We start from the raw sequence: 18948 nt of genomic DNA, 5'->3' as shown, positions 1-18948 counted from the left end.
GAGCCAATTTTATTGGGATATCTGTTTTTATGAGCGAGCAATAGAATAGTAGTGAACGGTGAGCTGATTACAAACAGATCATTTTTACTAAAAAAAATTTAATTTTATCACACAAAAAGTAAGTTTCCCAATTTTTTTATATATTATTCAATGCAAAAAGCAAAACAAATATGACTTTGTCCCTTTTATTGGGCCGGGGAAAGCCCTGTAGTGAAGAAAAACGAGAATGGATTCAATCTGTCATAAACAACGGTAAATCCTACAAGGGAGTGGAAAGACTTGTAGGGTGTTAAGCCACAACGATTCGCAATGCAATTATTTATAAATAAAATACGAAAAAGGCGGCGCAAGACGGATTCTTTCTGAGAATTTTACACGAATAGTTGTAAGATGTGCCAAGACTCGACCTAGAATGTCAGCTATGGAGATTCGGAATGAACTTAACCTGGCCTGCGGTGTTCATACAGTGAGAAGACTTCTACATGAACATAATTTATATGTCCGCAGTCCTCGAAAAGTACCGTTATTAAAAAAAAATCATGTAGCAAGACGTTTTAAATTCGCCAAAGAACACCTGAATTGGCCGATTGAGAAATGGCGTAGCATCTTGTGGACAGACGTGTCGAAAGTTGTTCTATACGGCGGTAAAGGGTCCTGTCAGTGTCTAAGACGCTTCCCTAATACAGAGTACGACCCCAGATTCTGCACAAAAACTTTGAAGCATGGCGGTTTGAATACCATGGTTTGGGTTGTTTATATTACAGGTCAAATTTTTTTGTGTAGTCCCAATTTATAAGATTACTGGCATAATATCCGATACTTATAGTGGATATAATGCAGCATATTTTTATGATACTATTTGCTGAAGAAGACATTCCGCTGAAAAGGATATTTCTGCAGGGTAATGGTCCGAAGCACACCAGTAGGGTGGCAAAATAGTGGTTTCGGGTCAATGTAGTTAAGGTCATGGATAGGCCAGCTCAATCCCCTGGCCTCAATCCTATTGAAAACCGTTGGGCAAATGTCAAAGAAGCCGTGTGGAAGGATAAACACAAAAACAACAACGAATTGTGGACCGTAGTGCAGCAATCATGGCAGAGCATACCACTGAAAAGATGCCACAGTCTCGTAGATTCTCTGAAGAAGCGATGTATTGCTGTTATCAAAAATCATGGCCATGCTACCAAGTACTAAGATCTCCTATAGACGAAACTTGCAAAAATCCTTCAGTATTTAAAAAAAAAAATTTTAGTACTTTACTACTATTTTACTGCTCCCCAAAATTTTCATACATAAATACATCTTTGTAAATAAACATGTCTTGTACATATTGAAATCTAAATATTTTTAGTGGTAAACATAGCCTGGTAAATATGATCCACTTTCGCATTTCAATGGATGTTAAAATTGTTTGGCATGTTACATAACTCACAGATATGTAAAGCTCTAACACCCACTACTATTTCAATGCTCGCAGCATAATTATGTGTGCATGTAAACAAATATGATAGACAATAGGGGTAATGTTTGTAAATTTGTCTAGAATCTAGATGCAGTACATATGCGAAATCTCCGTTGACACTGACAACCAATGGCGAAGCTCGCGTTTTTTGCTTTCATGTCAATGAGTCAATCTGTCGGCAAAGCATTGTGTTGTTGGTAGAAAATCCGAGCTGTGCCGAAACAATAAGCAAACGATCGTCTATTGTTACCGCTTCCCTTGCCGCGCTAACAGCTTCGCAACAAACTTGCGTAAATATGTATGAATATATACGTATGAGCTTGCATACATATCGACGCAGATTTTTGCAAGCCGCGTAAAATACAGTCAATCCCGGTTATGTGCCACAATCAAAGATACAGATTTTTGTTGTTAAATTTTTTTCGAATGTCAAGAACCGATTCTTAATCCACTTCGACTACTGAGAAACGATTTTTAAAAATCGATTATTTTACGAGAAAACTCGATTTTCGAGTAGAATCGGGATCGAGTTTACCATCCCTACTGGCAGCTATCGGGGCACATATAAAACCTCCGCACAATAACCACCACAAAAAAAATGATTTTTTTCCATGTAATTTATATGGAAAACAGAAAATTTGAAAGAGGCACCTCTTAATATTAATATTAAGAGCTCATCTTTTGAGTGACTTTTTTTTACACATTTTCGAAAGTTTTGAGCCTATTTTTCAGTTGAAAAAAAAGGTTGCCTCAGAATGACACACCCTAATATGTATATGTAAGTATGATTTGATATACATATTCCAAAAATAATTATAAAATAGGCATTATTTTCACATTAACAAATGTATTCAATTGCACATGTATTCATTAATATGCACAAAAAGAATTCATACGAATACACATGTTTGTATATAAACGTATAAAAATATAAGCGTTAGAGCAATATATAGTTTTAAGCATAATTTTTATTTCACGCTCAGCTCTGTTCAAGCGAAAATGTTAAAATTTCTCCTACCGAGCTGGCAGTGGTGAAACTGGACCATCTCGACCGAGTTAGCCAAAGATATTTTTTACGATCTCCGCACCGTGAACCTTCTCTATGATAGACGTTCTCTGTTTAAGCACCTCACCAAAAAGATGCGCTTAAAAGTATGCAACATCTATATAAAACTAGTTTTAGTGACATTTAAATAGCATACTGATTTGGGCGTCGACCGTTCATGAAATGCAAGGTTGTACAGTAGAACATGAAGTAATTTATCTGGGCTCTCGACTGTTTGCTGCTGGACAAGCTTATGTAGCACTTAGTCGTTGTAGATCTTTGGACTGTATTCGAATTGAAGAACTGGACTGTTCAAAGTTGACAGGTAAAACCCCATGTAACAGTGAAGCTTTAGAAGAAATGGTTCGATTAAGAAGTGATAATTCGTAAAGTCGTCAATAGAACTTGGTCGCAAATAATGTAACAATTAGTCAATGAAAGGTTACGAGTAGATATTAAATGCTGCCTAAGTATCGATTTACTTAACCTATACTACATGTCATAGTTCATATTTTAACAAATTTTGGGGTTTCTCACATCAAACTAAAAAATTAAAAATAAACATAGTTTAAAAAAACTAAAAAACACGCTTTTAAAGCATATCAAACTAAAAAGTGAATAATAATTCTTTCTATAAACTAACAATAATAATGAAGGAAAATTTCCTGCATTATTGTGAGAAAAGCGTGCTATTATTGCAAAATTACGACTTACCGCGACAAGAGCATGCAAGCGACTGATTGTTCTCACTCTAATTGAGGAATAGATCAAGCGACAGAAACATACAACAAAGGAAACAAGAAATATTTACAGTTATCTACAACCGTCGGGTGACCCGTCACCCCTGTTGTCGTTTGAAGGTTAAATTCAGCTCTCTCAATTTTTCCCTCAACATATCCACGGTCATACCCTTTATCGTAGCTGCGTCCATCTTACAGAATTATTTTATATTCTCTTATACATGTATGTAGGTGTACGATATAATAATTATTTTCCCAAAATTATAAAGTATTCAAATCTACGGTATTCCAAAACATTGCTACTACTTACGCCTATACGTAGTTATATAGTATTATTACAATGCATACATAAGTTAAATACAAAATACTGTAAGTATGAAATAAAGTTCAAATGATACAGTTGATGCTGTACTAATTCTAAGTACTTCAGTTATTATACACCGTATACAACAATTTGCAAAAATCTTATCTTGTTTGTTCTGCTCCCGCCGCTCACCCGCCGCTCACCCTCTGCTATTGCCTGCTTCTCTGCGTCGCATCCAACAACCGTTGAACTCTGCCATCGTGAATGCCGACGCCGCTGCCGCTGAACCACAGTGTATATCTCTGCCCTCGTTGACTGCTGATGCACTTGGTGTTCTAACTCGCTCGTGCTGCTTCGATACTACGTACCTATGTGTGTCGTTGCTAACCGCTAATACGCCTGTTGTACGCTGCTCTCTTTCTATTGGTGCACACTGTATACCGACGCCGCTATTCCGCTTGCTTGCTGCTTTGCTGACCGTTGTAGTTGCCGTTATATTCTCTCGTTCCAACGGTATCAATTCACGCCACCTCGGACTGCAGGTACAGTTCTCGAAACTTTAGGAAGCCGTAACGCACACGTGTACCTTTGTGCCTTGCTGCACGTATGCCCGTTGGTTATATTTGTCGGGCTTCCCTCAGACCGCTTTTTCACTCCTTTGCACTGTTCTTTTACAAACACTACGCCAAATCGCTTTATGCAATCACACACAAAACCACTCATGTATTTGTTTTTACGCATATAAAATGCGTCTCTTCTTTTGGTTTTCTCTACGATTTGTGCGACCAAAAAGTAAAAACCAAAGGTACTCACTGTTCACTTTTTTATTTTCTTTACACACTTTAATTAGCAATAGATTTGACCGAGTATTCTCAGGTGGATTACACTAAATTAATAGTTCACTGTCTTTATTTAATGTATGTACGGAAAGTTTCACTCGTGGAAAAAATATTTCTTTTAGTTTTTAAAACACGTTCACTTTTCCCGGGGTTATACCCGCACTAGGGCATCCCCGGTTGAGCCCCCATTTGTAGGAATAAACGATTTAAACACTTTAGATTTCAAAAATGTACCGTATATTTATATATAAAAAGAATTCACAAATATGTATATATGTATATGTATACGAAAATTGTCACAAGTTGAGAACGCGGTGTGTTATGTTGCGCACGATGGTATGATCAGGAATAAATACATTAATTTGCGCTATAATGGACGCTAGCCTTACCGCCAACAACTATTTTGTAATCCACTATTTAGAATCCACGATTCGATGTTCGAATCAGTGGTTTCCCATTATTCATTAATTCAGATAAATTTCGGTTATGAATTCTAATCCCACATACATTAATCTTATTATAGGGCGGGGCACGCCTTTAGGTGAACAAAACTATAATACTCTGTAGCAACTGGTTGGAAGAGTTTAACGACAAAAACAAACGAGGGCGAAAACAACAAGGCGCAACAAAGCACTTGGTTACCACTTCCCGAGCCCTGCAACTACCAACCAAGGAGACAAGCACAGGAAAAAAGCAGTTGACCGCCATTAGGAAAGGAGACCACTGACAGCAAAAGAAAAGAAAGAAAACATATATCGCTTCTTTTTCCCCCCAAAAAAACAAAAAAACAGACCCTCGAAGCGAGTCAAAGCAAGTGATAAGGTTTTAATTTTGTATATAATTAGCTAAGATTAGATCAATAAATGAGGAATGCACCGCAACCTCAGGTCTCCTAAATCACAAGGACTCACAAAGCCCCAGCATATTGATAAATTCCAATATTTTGCTGGGTGCTAGTGAGGTGATGCGATCCTATTCGAAAATATGGATCCAAGGGCCTAGATCCTGCGTCTACAGACTGCTGTGCATGCGATTGGCAGGTGTTCTGGTGTTTCGGGCTCCCTGTCGCAGAACCGGCAATTTACGCAAGAGGATAGGCCCATGTTATATAAATGCCGATTCAGCTTGCAGTGGCCGGTGTAAAACGGTAGCCTGATTAGAAATTTAAACCTGCTGTGGTTGTACCCTGTGATTAGCAACTTGGCATTTCGCATGCCAAGCATTTGTTGCCAATGCCTTTCTCTACCTACTCTTTCTTCCTTGCGAAGTAACTCCTTTGTAGTATAGGGACCCACTCCAGTGAAGGGTTCGGGTCCTACCATGTAGGTGGAAGCTGCGCAGCGACCGAGCTCATTAGCCAGTTCGTTAGTGCTATACCTCTGTGACCAGGCACCCAGATGAGGTGCACCTGGTTACCTTCCGCTAGGCTATTCAGCTATTCTCTGCACTGCTGCACCAGTAGCGATTTGAACTCATAGGAGGAGATCTTTCACGACAAGACCTTATTCATGGTGTACGATTTTTTCCATAGTTTTTAGTAAGAAAGAAGTTAGAAGTTAGGTATCCCAGTTTGCCTTCCGAGGGTTACGTTCGGGGGAGGGAGTTACCTGATCTCTACCTTAAGCACGAACCTTATGATTCTATGATCTGACAAGGAGGGCTCTGTTGAAACCCTCCATTGTGAGACCAATCCGTTCGCAGGATCGTTGCTCACGGTGATGTCAGGCGCCTCTCTCCTGCTTATTGCAATGAAGATTCAGACCCCACATTTTCTATAGCTCAGTTACTACTTAATATATACTCTAAAAGAGACTCACCTCGTGCGTTGTATTCCGTATTGCCCATTCCTTGTGATGGGCGTTCGCATCACATTCAATCATAAAGGGCAGCTATAGGCTGATGCTAGTACGAAGTCTGTACCTTCATCGTCAGGAACTCTGAAATGCAAAATAAGTCAATATTGTTCCTGACTACTACACAAGCTTTAGGTCTCTCGCTAGAGAGATCCCAGATTACCTTGTTGCAATCTGTCTTGAGGCCACGAACCTCTCCTCTATAGGGGAGCAGGATGCCCAGTTTATCCGAAGTGAACCTGATCGCTATGACAGGCGAGACTTCCGCCGGGTGGCACAAGTTCACCTTGGCAACTTCCACGTTGACCGCCACTAAAATATCTGTTCGATGAGGGGTAAATCTTCATCCCCGATGTCATTCGCACTGCCATCTATGGGGTCTCTTAGCCCATCGAGGACTTTCTGTGGAGGGTAGCTCCCCTCCCTGTAAAATCCACCCCCAGGAAGGACGCTGCGTATTCACTATCTCTGAATACCTCTTTCATCAGGAGGTCTTGGAGCACGGTTAGCTCTTCCGACTCCAACGTCTCCATCGGGTAGTTTAGAGGCAGTACAGCCATGCGAATGCCTTTTACAGCATCGTCGTCTCTCCTCCACCCGTAGAGGTTCCGGTGCGGAGGGTTGGCCTCCAGCTGTCCTCGTGCTGTTGCCCTTCAACCGTTTAGAGCTGGGAGGCTCCTGCGGCTGCCTTGGTGGTTCTCGCAACTTCATCAGCGGGCATAGTCGATTTTGCCTGCAGAGCGCTGCTACATGAGGGCATGTCATAGTCGTCCTCTCTGGCATAATTTTCAAACAGCGCCCGCTCATCTGGCAGTTGGTTTTTGTTGTTTAATATTATCACACATCATTTCTTTACGACACTTGGCTCAACGCGGTGAGTTGTCGGGTCAACTTTTCTTAAAGGGAACTAAAGGTCCGCCACGCCAGAGCCCTTTGACACGGTAAGGCCACACTTACTTCCCAATGCGGCTCGGTATTGGGAAGGCTCCGTTCGAATACAGCCGAATTAACCTCCTGGCTGCAAATCATCCAATGGGCGCGGGAGTCGCGTAACACCCTGGATTATGAGGGGGTAGCTCTTGGCCGCCGCACACATGCAGCTTCTGCCAGCCTCCAGGAGAGATGCCAAGCAGCATCGCTCATGAAGTTAAGGCGATGTCGAAAATGCATTGCAGTTAAGTCCCTGTACCACGACAAGATTCCTACCATTCGCAGAGGTTGAATACCATAAATGTATGTTTGTTCTAGAAAAACTAGAAAAAACCGTTTAAACCGTTTTAAAAAATGAGTACCAGTACGGTATAAGGTAATCGGTATTCACACTTCTACAGCATGTTAACGGAGGAAACGAAATAAGCAAAAAACCGATATTCATAAAAAACACTATTAAAACATACATAACATATTATTAGAATATTATTGGTACCTTTACTTACGGTCTTATATTTGTGTATATATACACACATAATACCATCACAATATAAATAAATATAGTTTAAAAAAACTAAAAAACACGCTTTTAAAGCACATCAAACTAAAAAGTGAAAAATAATTCTTTGTATAAACTAACAATAATAATGAAGGAAAAATTCCTGCATTATTGTGAGAAAAGCGTGGGGTGCTTTGTGACATATTTCGAGCATGCCACGCTTTTCTCACAATAATGCAGGAATTTTTCCTTCATTATTATTGTTAGTTTATACAAAGAATTATTTTTCACTTTTTAGTTTGATGTGCTTTAAAAGCGTGTTTTTTAGTTTTTTTAAACTATATTTATTTATATTGTGATGGTATTATGTGTGTATATATACACAAATATAAGACCGTAAGTAAAGGTACCAATAATATTCTAATAATATGTTATGTATGTTTTAATCGTGTTTTTTATGAATATCGGTTTTTTGCTTATTTCGTTTCCTCCATTAACATGCTGTAGAAATGTGAATACCGATTACCTTATACCGTACTGGTACTCATTTTTTAAAACGTTTTAAACGGTTTTTTCTAGTTTTTCTAGAACAAACATACATTTATGGTATTCAACCTCTGCGAATGGTAGGAATCTTGTCGTGGTACAGGGACTTAACTGCAATGCATTTTCGACATCGCCTTAACTTCATGAGCGATGCTGCTTGGCATCTCTCCTGGAGGCTGGCAGAAGCTGCATGTGTGCGGCGGCCAAGAGCTACCCCCTCATAATCCAGGGTGTTACGCGACTCCCGCGCCCATTGGATGATTTGCAGCCAGGAGGTTAATTCGGCTGTATTCGAACGGAGCCTTCCCAATACCGAGCCGCATTGGGAAGTAAGTGTGGCCTTACCGTGTCAAAGGGCTCTGGCGTGGCGGACCTTTAGTTCCCTTTAAGAAAAGTTGACCCGACAACTCACCGCGTTGAGCCAAGTGTCGTAAAGAAATGATGTGTGATAATATTAAACAACAAAAACCAACTGCCAGATGAGCGGGCGCTGTTTGAAAATTATGCCAGAGAGGACGACTATGACATGCCCTCATGTAGCAGCGCTCTGCAGGCAAAATCGACTATGCCCGCTGATGAAGTTGCGAGAACCACCAAGGCAGCCGCAGGAGCCTCCCAGCTCTAAACGGTTGAAGGGCAACAGCACGAGGACAGCTGGAGGCCAACCCTCCGCACCGGAACCTCTACGGGTGGAGGAGAGACGACGATGCTGTAAAAGGCATTCGCATGGCTGTACTGCCTCTAAACTACCCGATGGAGACGTTGGAGTCGGAAGAGCTAACCGTGCTCCAAGACCTCCTGATGAAAGAGGTATTCAGAGATAGTGAATACGCAGCGTCCTTCCTGGGGGTGGATTTTACAGGGAGGGGAGCTACCCTCCACAGAAAGTCCTCGATGGGCTAAGAGACCCCATAGATGGCAGTGCGAATGACATCGGGGATGAAGATTTACCCCTCATCGAACAGATATTTTAGTGGCGGTCAACGTGGAAGTTGCCAAGGTGAACTTGTGCCACCCGGCGGAAGTCTCGCCTGTCATAGCGATCAGGTTCACTTCGGATAAACTGGGCATCCTGCTCCCCTATAGAGGAGAGGTTCGTGGCCTCAAGACAGATTGCAACAAGGTAATCTGGGATCTCTCTAGCGAGAGACCTAAAGCTTGTGTAGTAGTCAGGAACAATATTGACTTATTTTGCATTTCAGAGTTCCTGACGATGAAGGTACAGACTTCGTACTAGCATCAGCCTATAGCTGCCCTTTATGATTGAATGTGATGCGAACGCCCATCACAAGGAATGGGCAATACGGAATACAACGCACGAGGTGAGTCTCTTTTAGAGTATATATTAAGTAGTAACTGAGCTATAGAAAATGTGGGGTCTGAATCTTCATTGCAATAAGCAGGAGAGAGGCGCCTGACATCACCGTGAGCAACGATCCTGCGAACGGATTGGTCTCACAATGGAGGGTTTCAACAGAGCCCTCCTTGTCAGATCATAGAATCATAAGGTTCGTGCTTAAGGTAGAGATCAGGTAACTCCCTCCCCCGAACGTAACCCTCGGAAGGCAAACTGGGATACCTAACTTCTAACTTCTTTCTTACTAAAAACTATGGAAAAAATCGTACACCAAGAATAAGGTCTTGTCGTGAACGATCTCCTCCTATGAGTTCAAATCGCTACTGGTGCAGCAGTGCAGAGAATAGCTGAATAGCCTAGCGGAAGGTAACCAGGTGCACCTCATCTGGGTGCCTGGTCACAGAGGTATAGCACTAACGAACTGGCTAATGAGCTCGGTCGCTGCGCAGCTTCCACCTACATGGTAGGACCCGAACCCTTTACTGGAGTGGGTCCCTATACTACAAAGGAGTTACTTCGCAAGGAAGAAAGAGTAGGTAGAGAAAGGCATTGGCAACAAATGCTTGGCATGCGAAATGCCAAGTTGCTAATCACAGGGTACAACCACAGCAGGTTTAAATTTCTAATCAGGCTACCGTTTTACACCGGCCACTGCAAGCTGAATCGGCATTTATATAACATGGGCCTATCCTCTTGCGTAAATTGCCGGTTCTGCGACAGGGAGCCCGAAACACCAGAACACCTGCCAATCGCATGCACAGCAGTCTGTAGACGCAGGATCTAGGCCCTTGGATCCATATTTTCGAATAGGATCGCATCACCTCACTAGCACCCAGCAAAATATTGGAATTTATCAATATGCTGGGGCTTTGTGAGTCCTTGTGATTTAGGAGACCTGAGGTTGCGGTGCATTCCTCATTTATTGATCTAATCTTAGCTAATTATATACAAAATTAAAACCTTATCACTTGCTTTGACTCGCTTCGAGGGTCTGTTTTTTTGTTTTTTTGGGGGGAAAAAGAAGCGATATATGTTTTCTTTCTTTTCTTTTGCTGTCAGTGGTCTCCTTTCCTAATGGCGGTCAACTGCTTTTTTCCTGTGCTTGTCTCCTTGGTTGGTAGTTGCAGGGCTCGGGAAGTGGTAACCAAGTGCTTTGTTGCGCCTTGTTGTTTTCGCCCTCGTTTGTTTTTGTCGTTAAACTCTTCCAACCAGTTGCTACAGAGTATTATAGTTTTGTTCACCTAAAGGCGTGCCCCGCCCTATAATAAGATTAATGTATGTGGGATTAGAATTCATAACCGAAATTTATCTGAATTAATGAATAATGGGCAACCACTGATTCGAACATCGAATCGTGGATTCTAAATAGTGGATTACAAAATAGTTGTTGGCGGTAAGGCTAGCGTCCATCATAGCGCAAATTAATGTATTTATTCCTGATCATACCATCGTGCGCAACATAACACACCGCGTTCTCAACTTGTGACAATTTTCGTATACATATACATATATACATATTTGTGAATTCTTTTTATATATAAATATACGGTACATTTTTGAAATCTAAAGTGTTTAAATCGTTTATTCCTACAAATGGGGGCTCAACCGGGGATGCCCTAGTGCGGGTATAACCCCGGGAAAAGTGAACGTGTTTTAAAAACTAAAAGAAATATTTTTTCCACGAGTGAAACTTTCCGTACATACATTAAATAAAGACAGTGAACTATTAATTTAGTGTAATCCACCTGAGAATACTCGGTCAAATCTATTGCTAATTAAAGTGTGTAAAGAAAATAAAAAAGTGAACAGTGAGTACCTTTGGTTTTTACTTTTTGGTCGCACAAATCGTAGAGAAAACCAAAAGAAGAGACGCATTTTATATGCGTAAAAACAAATACATGAGTGGTTTTGTGTGTGATTGCATAAAGCGATTTGGCGTAGTGTTTGTAAAAGAACAGTGCAAAGGAGTGAAAAAGCGGTCTGAGGGAAGCCCGACAAATATAACCAACGGGCATACGTGCAGCAAGGCACAAAGGTACACGTGTGCGTTACGGCTTCCTAAAGTTTCGAGAACTGTACCTGCAGTCCGAGGTGGCGTGAATTGATACCGTTGGAACGAGAGAATATAACGGCAACTACAACGGTCAGCAAAGCAGCAAGCAAGCGGAATAGCGGCGTCGGTATACAGTGTGCACCAATAGAAAGAGAGCAGCGTACAACAGGCGTATTAGCGGTTAGCAACGACACACATAGGTACGTAGTATCGAAGCAGCACGAGCGAGTTAGAACACCAAGTGCATCAGCAGTCAACGAGGGCAGAGACATACACTGTGGTTCAGCGGCAGCGGCGTCGGCATTCACGATGGCAGAGTTCAACGGTTGTTGGATGCGACGCAGAGAAGCAGGCAATAGCAGAGGGTGAGCGGCGGGTGAGCGGCGGGAGCAGAACAAACAAGATAAGATTTTTGCAAATTGTTGTATACGGTGTATAATAACTGAAGTACTTAGAATTAGTACAGCATCAACTGTATCATTTGAACTTTATTTCATACTTACAGTATTTTGTATTTAACTTATGTATGCATTGTAATAATACTATATAACTACGTATAGGCGTAAGTAGTAGCAATGTTTTGGAATACCGTAGATTTGAATACTTTATAATTTTGGGAAAATAATTATTATATCGTACACCTACATACATGTATAAGAGAATATAAAATAATTCTGTGAGATGGACGCAGCTACGATAAAGGGTATGACCGTGGATATGTTGAGGGAAAAATTGAGAGAGCTGAATTTAACCTTCAAACGACAACAGGGGTGACGGGTCACCCGACGGTTGTAGATAACTGTAAATATTTCTTGTTTCCTTTGTTGTATGTTTCTGTCGCTTGATCTATTCCTCAATTAGAGTGAGAACAATCAGTCGCTTGCATGCTCTTGTCGCGGTAAGTCGTAATTTTGCAATAATAGCAATAAAAAGTTCTGCTGGGGTGATCAGTCACCTCTCGGTTACTTTTATGCCATGATTGACCAAGCTTGTATAAACTCGATGGTTCTGTATTTTGACACCAATCATCCAAATATTTCAGCAGCAAAGATGCGTAGTGAATACTTAAAAAAGGTGGCGTTACAATTAGCCAGACCGCATATGGAACGCCGTTTGCAAACAATTTTACCTAGAGAACTAGCCAGCAGTATTCGGAATATTCTGGGCATCACAAAGGAAGTTTCTGCAGAAGAACCGCCGCAAAAATTACAAAAGCACTGTGCCCAAGAAATCGGGACAAAAAAGTTAAAGTTGTTTGCGAAAAATGCCATTTGCCAGCATGTCCCGAACACCGGAAAAATCTGTGCCTTACGTGCATTTAATTGAAAATATATATTAATAATAACCGTTATATGAATAACCGTTATATGAACAATATTAATTAAACAATATTTTTTTATTTAAAAATAAAAGCAGTGGGGTGACGCATCACCCCAGTTGTTTTATACGTATGTAAAAATAGTGTTGTTGGATGAAGGTTAAGTACCGTTGGGAGGAAAAAAGACCTACAGTTGAGGTTGTTACAACATATGGTTTTTGCAGATGAAGCGGATGAGGGAGGAAGTGATAACGAATCAGCAAATTCGTTATACACTACAGAGGATAGAAGTGTAGGTAGGGTGCTATTTACGTTGCGCGATGTCGAGGATAGCATATCTAAGTTTTTGGGTGAAAAAAAGATTCAAATGGATGATGAATCGGATAAGGTAGACTTGTCACATTTAGAAGATTCTGACGCAGTGTTCGTCAAAACGTTGATAAATAAATCATCCGGAACGCGGATGAGATATGTAGACGCATTAAGTCGCGTACACTGTTTAATGATTGAAGACTCGTTAAAGTTTAAATTGAAGGAAGCTAAATTGCAAGACGATTGCGTTAGAGCAGTAAGGAAAGCGGTAGAGAATGGACCCTATGAGAAGTTTTACATAAGAAATGAGTTAGTATACTACGACCACATCAAGGAGTTGAGGTAGTATCCGCGGGCATGGAAGAGGAAATTATAAAGTTAGCACACAGGCAAGGACATTTTGTGGGAAAGAAAACGGAAGATACGAAGTAGAAAAAATAGGAGTCCATGAAGGACCTAATAAGACCATTACAGCTGCAGAAAATATGAAGAAATTGGGTTAGTTATTCGAGGGCGAATAACCTGTCAGGACGGCCGATTGTGGGATTAGAATTCATAACCGAAATTTATCTGAATTAATGAATACATATATGAAAATTGTCACAAGTTGAGAGCGCGGTGTGTTGTGTTGCGCACGACGGTATGATCAAGAATAAATACATTAATTTGCGCTATGATGGACGCTAGCCTTACCGCCCACAACTCTTTTGTAATCGATTTTCGAGTAGAATCGGAATCGAGTTTACCATCCCTACTGGCAGCTATCGGGGCACATATAAAAATGATTTATTTCCATGTAATTTATATGGAAAACAGAAAATTTGAAATAGGCACCTCTTAATATTAATATTAAGAGCTCATCTTTTGAGTGACTTTTTTTACACAATTTCAAGAATTTTGAGCCTGTTCTTCAGTTGAATGACACACCCTAATATATATACATATTTCTGAATTCTTTTTTTATATAAATATGCGGTACATTTTTGAAATCTAAAGTATTTAAATCTTTTATTCCTACATGTATAAGTTATTTTGAATCAACTTTCTACAACTCCTTTTGGGGTAACGACGGTGGTGTCGATTACCCAGAGTTATTTTTGACTAATTTTCTACAACTTCCTTTGGCGTAGAGACGGTATTGTCGACTACCCAAAATGATATTAACACGTTGAGTTTCGTTCCAAAACTGTTTATTTAATAATTATTAAGCTTACTGCTAGCCTACTATTCTTACCGTCGCTGCTGCCGTTAGCGTCGGTCTCTAATTGCTTCCATAAGCACTTCCCACGCTCATGTGCTATGTTCATGCATCGAGCTGATCATCGAATTACAACTGCTGGCCAAACATTTAATTTGATCGCGCATGAAGTGAACGATGCAGGCTGCATGCATTGCAATTTTTGGCAGCATGGGAACTTCAGTACGTTAACTACGGTTAACTACTCCCTCCTTCAAAACATGGTCGTCCTGGGCCATACCCAACCTTTCCATCGCTTTAGTAAGACGAATGATCCAGCAAGGATTACGGCGATTGTGGCACAAATTACTACGGTTACTAGAGGTGTGGCAATCGTTCGTATGCGTAATTCAGCGATGTGCCGCAAGTTTGCTTCACTTAGCTTGTGGAGAAATGGTAGGCTTAGTAGGGTTTGATGGGGGGTTATGTTGATCCATTAATAAACATTTCAGGGCCATTATCTATGCTAGCCTTGGCTATTGCATCGTTTATCAAAACTATACCATCGTCGACGACGACAATGGGGGATAAGTCGCTGGGCTTGGTGGCACAGTGTGCTACAGCGCCGGAGTATAGGCTTTGTGCGCAAGTTTCAGTTTCGGCTTCTTTACAGAACGTTACCATTGGCGTATCAATGCAGGATATAACAGCAGTAATGTTGCCTCCGCAGTCAGCTATAATGTTGTCCGGTAAATGCGATATACGGCCAGCATGCGATACAGGAAAACATAGTAATCTTCTTACATAATAACTTTGGTCTAGGAAAACCGATAATAAAATTTACAATTTCCTTACTTGCTAAAACCTTAACTCTAGCTATGCTAAACAATTGGGTTATTGAAACTGCTCTGAAACTCTCCTTCATAACCGCCTCCAAGTCATCTGCATAAATAATAGCAGGGTTTATTATATTAAATTTAGCCAGTGTGATTGAAATTATTAAATTTTGAATCTCTAATGTTAAAATTCTGTTTCTAGCCAAAAGTGTTTCATAGAGGTGCGATGAATCTATTTCTTACCTTTTTTTACATTGAGAATTCTATTGACTGTATTCGTGAGGGCGTTAATTTGCTCCTTAGTTCTGGAATTAATAACGATCTGCCTATTGTTTGCCTGTATTAGCTCTTGCTCCGTTAGTCTTGTTTGTAGTAAGTCATTGAAGTCAGGCGTGCCGGCTATTATCTTCAGGGCGAAGCCCAAAAGTTTAGGCTCCGAGCATGCCTATGGTGTACTCCTAATGTCCCTAATAAAGTACGTAAATGCCTGGTGTCTACTTCTAGGATCTTCCTCATGTGTGATTGTGGGAAGACGCTCAAGCCTATGGTTTCTCGTATGTATTGTCCAAATTCCGTTAAGTTTGATATGTGCCTTATGTACCTCGTCTCGTTCCAAATTACTGCAGTACCGCCCAGGATCGGTACGTAGTCCGCGTGCGAATAGTCCGTTAATTTGGAAGCTGTCAGCGCAGCCCAAGTCAAAAGTGCGAAGATGGGCGTATGCCTGAAATTCATAATAAAAACTTATGTAAAAAAAAAATATTATATTGAGAATTTCACTTGAGGTTGTCCTTGTGGACCACCCTCCCTTTAATAAGAACGGTTGTTCCTAGATCCGCGTCTATCCTTTTCTCGATGTAAAGTGGAGTGACCTTGTCGCCTAGTCTCTTGTTGGACCTTTTCTCCAACTTCGAAGATTCTATTTTGGCGGTAGGCATTACTCCGCTCCAGCTGTACTTGTTCGGCTTTCTCTAGTCTGACAGCAATATCCGGGAAAATGTGTAAGTTGGCATGGATAACCTCAATCTGCTTCATGCCCGTCACTGGATGGAACGCCCTATTATATTCCACGGCGGATGAACGGGAGCAGGGACTCTCCGCTAAAAAATTAAGCGCTTCTTCTTCATATTCAGTTTCATTTTCTGCTTCTATTTCCGCTGCTGCGTCATAAGCGGCTGGATCGTACTGCTTTTCATACACCCCGCTTCTTTCTTCCGTCAAATGGTTAATCCTCTGGCGTCTGTAGTCCGACGTTTTTTGAGAATTTGCAGCTCTCTTGAACGCACCTTGTTGACTATTGCTAAAGGGATGTGCTATAGGTAAGCTTGAGTTATGCGCAATCAGGTTGTTCTGGTTTGGAAAGTTAGTGCTCTGACGGAACCTCGAGGATGGATCGACTACCATTTTCTCAACGTGGTCACGCTTTGGAGGGCGAGCTTCTTGCTCCCTTGTGAAATAGGGGGTTTTTTCAGTCCTGTACTGAATGTCGGACTTCCAACGATCTTGCAAACTGGGCCTCAAATGCGTGCCTATCATGATTTCCTTCTATTTCCTGGGCCATTGCAAAAGCCGAGAGCAAATCTTTGGGCTGGGCCGCAAAAAGAACATCGGTGAGGTTTCTCCTTAACCCAGAGACGAATACGCGCAGCGCATCGGCCCTATGCTTGTCATTCATGTACCGTGCCTGGCCGGTATCAAACGTCATTGTAGTTTTATTTGTGAGAAGTGTGAGTTTTTTCTCAACCTCCTCATAAAATTGAATAATCGACAATTGTCCTTGCCTTAGCGTTGCTAGCTCTTGCTCGAGTAGATGCAATGGTCGCTTGTCTGAATATGTAAAATGTAAACGGCTAATGATAGCGTCGAAATTAAGGACCGTGTTGAATGATGCTAAAACTGCATCAGCCGATCCCCTAATTCTGTTGCGGATAATGAGGACAGCTTGGTAGTGTTTTGAGCTACCCACGTAGGCTTTAAATATATCATACGCGGCCATAGCTGCCTGCCGCCAGGAGACATATTGCTCCTGTGAGCCATCGAACTCTGGAAGTGATTTAACTGCATCCATGCCTTCATGACATTCTACCCCGTCTATGATTTTTATTGGTTCGTAAGTTTTAATTTCAGCAGCTGCCACTGTTGTGGCTCACAACCGGCTTGTAAGCTGTTCTAGCTTGGTTTCAAAGTCTTTCCTTTTTGCTGACGGTCGCATTGATAATACCCTGCAGTTGTTGTTCATTCATGTCTTGTTCGTGTTTGAGACGTTTGCTTGTCAAGTCTGTCCAACAGTTCGTTAGTCTCCAGTTTGCTCGTGCAAGGTAGTTAAGATGGCACGAACGGATAGCGGACGTAAGTGCACACAAAAAAAAAAACAAAAATCGGAAACAGGAGTTCATTTACAACCCTGTTTATTACAACCATACTTAAATTGTCAAATTATCACTCATATAATTATAAACAGAAGGCGGAGAGAAAAAAGTTTCACTTACATACTTTATCGGTGGGGTCTTGATTACTCTGCCTCCCGGTGATGGTGGTGGTGTTCCTTTCTGCGTGGGTTTCCTCTCGTTAGGCGCCAGTTATTTTGAATCAACTTTCTATAACTCCTTTTGGGGTAACGACGGTGTTCTCAATTACCCAGAGTTATTTTTGACTAATTTTCTACAACTTCCTTTGGCGTAGCGACGGTGTTGTCGACTACCCAAAATTATATTAACACGTTGAGTTTCGTTCTAAAACTGTTTATTTAATAATTATTAAGCTTACTGCTAGCCTACTATTCTTACCGTCGCTGCTGCCGTTAGCGTCGGTCTCTAATTGCTTCCATAAGCACTTCCCACGCTCATGTGCTATGTTCATGCATCGAGCTGATCATCGAATTACAACTGCTGACCAAACATTTCATTTGATCGCGCATGAAGTGAACGATGCAGATTGCAAGCATTGCAATTTTTGGCAGCATGGGAACTTCAGTAACTTAACTACGGTTAACTTATACGCGGTGTGTTCAAAAAGTATAGCGAATCGTAATTGACAGTTTTCTTCGATTGCAGGGGCATGGTGCATTATGAATTCTGCCACAGGGAAGAACGGTCAATAAGGAATATTACCTGCAAGTTATGCGCAATTTGCGCGAAGCAATCCACCAGAAATGCTCGGATTTGTGGAAGAACAAAAATTGGCTTTTGCACTACGATAACGCCCCTGCTCACACACATCGTTGCTTGTGCGCGACTTTTTGGCCAAAAACAACACACTAATGATGCCGCAGCCACCGTACTCCCCAGATCTGGTCCCCTGTGACTTTTTCCTGTTCCCTAAACTGAATAGGCCCATGAAAGAACGACGTTACGCTTCACTTGACGAGATAAAGACGGCATCGAAGGAGAAGCTGAAGAAGATAAAAAAAACTGATTTTTTGAAGTGCTTCGAAGATTGGAAAAAACGTTGGCACAAGTTTATAATATCACATGGGAATTACTTTGAAGGGGACAAAATACATAGATATTCATGAATAAATAAATAATTTTTGAAAAAACACAAAATTCGCGATACTTTTTGAACACACCTCGTATATCACCAAAGACACAAAAACCATATTTGCTCAGAACGAATATTATAAGAGTTCCTACCAATATTGTGAAAATAAATCCAATAAAAACTGTTCAAGTCTCTAG

The sequence above is a fragment of the Bactrocera dorsalis genome, chromosome 1 (genome assembly GCF_023373825.1).
Source record: "Bactrocera dorsalis isolate Fly_Bdor chromosome 1, ASM2337382v1, whole genome shotgun sequence".
Lineage (NCBI taxonomy): Eukaryota > Metazoa > Arthropoda > Insecta > Diptera > Tephritidae > Bactrocera > Bactrocera dorsalis.
This window is presented reverse-complemented; position numbering follows the sequence as displayed.